Here is a 994-nt window from a genome sequence, read left to right as displayed (position 1 = left end):
TTCCTCATATGATTGGGATGGCTAGTGGGGTGGCCAAACATTAATCTATGGTGGACAAGGCCACCAATGGCCACCCCCTGGCTCCATCGTTGCACTGGAGTTGGATAAAACTGCTCCCTTCACTTTCCATTATCTGTTACTTTATGTCACATTGTGTAAGACCCCACCCACCTCTGTTTTTATACACGTTGTAATTCCACCCTCTTGAACATCTTGCACTTATTTTCATTCCTTGTTCGATTACAGTTCAGAAAAACACTCGCATCAAAAACTACAAACATTCACTGTTCAAATCCTTCAGCAGTGCGGGACGTGAGCGTACCCCTTGTTGGTTCTGGAACAGAATAAAGTGTATTGTTGTTCTTGTTTAAGATATACAGGAGAAATAGGCTCATTGCAGCCGTCAGTACTTTGTTAATACAGAGCTCCTTCATATTTGTGTCTGTTGTGATTAGAACGCTTATTGATGAGATTCTAAATGTGATGATTAATCAAAAACTGATGAAGCAGTTTACATTTTTTTTTTATCAAAGTGCAGTTCTTATTTGTTTCTTATTGTAAATAAATAAAATTAAACTCCAAATAGCCATCTAGAGACAAAATCTCACAAAAATTATTCATTATTTTGATAATTTCTATAGGAGCAAATTGAAAGAATCCTGTACATAGAAGTTGTTTTCATACGTTTTCTTATGACATTTAAACTTGATTTACTTTGTTTTAGTCTTGCTGAGCTCAGGGAGAGCCTGAAAACATTGATTTCAAAGAACGCCATGAATAAAAAGTTTGATAACCAAAACTTTGACTGGTAGATTGATCGTTTGACCTTTTTCCATTTCCGTCTGCTGTTCCCGCAGGTAGACACACGTAGTTGGCATCCAGTCAAAGTTTCTTCTCACAAATTTTTATTTTATGAAAATACAAAGCATCAAAAACATTGTGCAGATTTGTTTCTTACTTGGTTTTCTCCAAGCTTCATGACTTTGCAAGGAGA

The sequence above is a fragment of the Nematolebias whitei genome, chromosome 15, assembly GCF_014905685.2.
Source record: "Nematolebias whitei isolate Nwh7 chromosome 15, NemWhi1, whole genome shotgun sequence".
Classification (NCBI taxonomy): domain Eukaryota; kingdom Metazoa; phylum Chordata; class Actinopteri; order Cyprinodontiformes; family Rivulidae; genus Nematolebias; species Nematolebias whitei.
The sequence above is the reverse complement of the archived record's forward strand: the minus strand, read 5'-3'. Positions refer to the sequence as shown.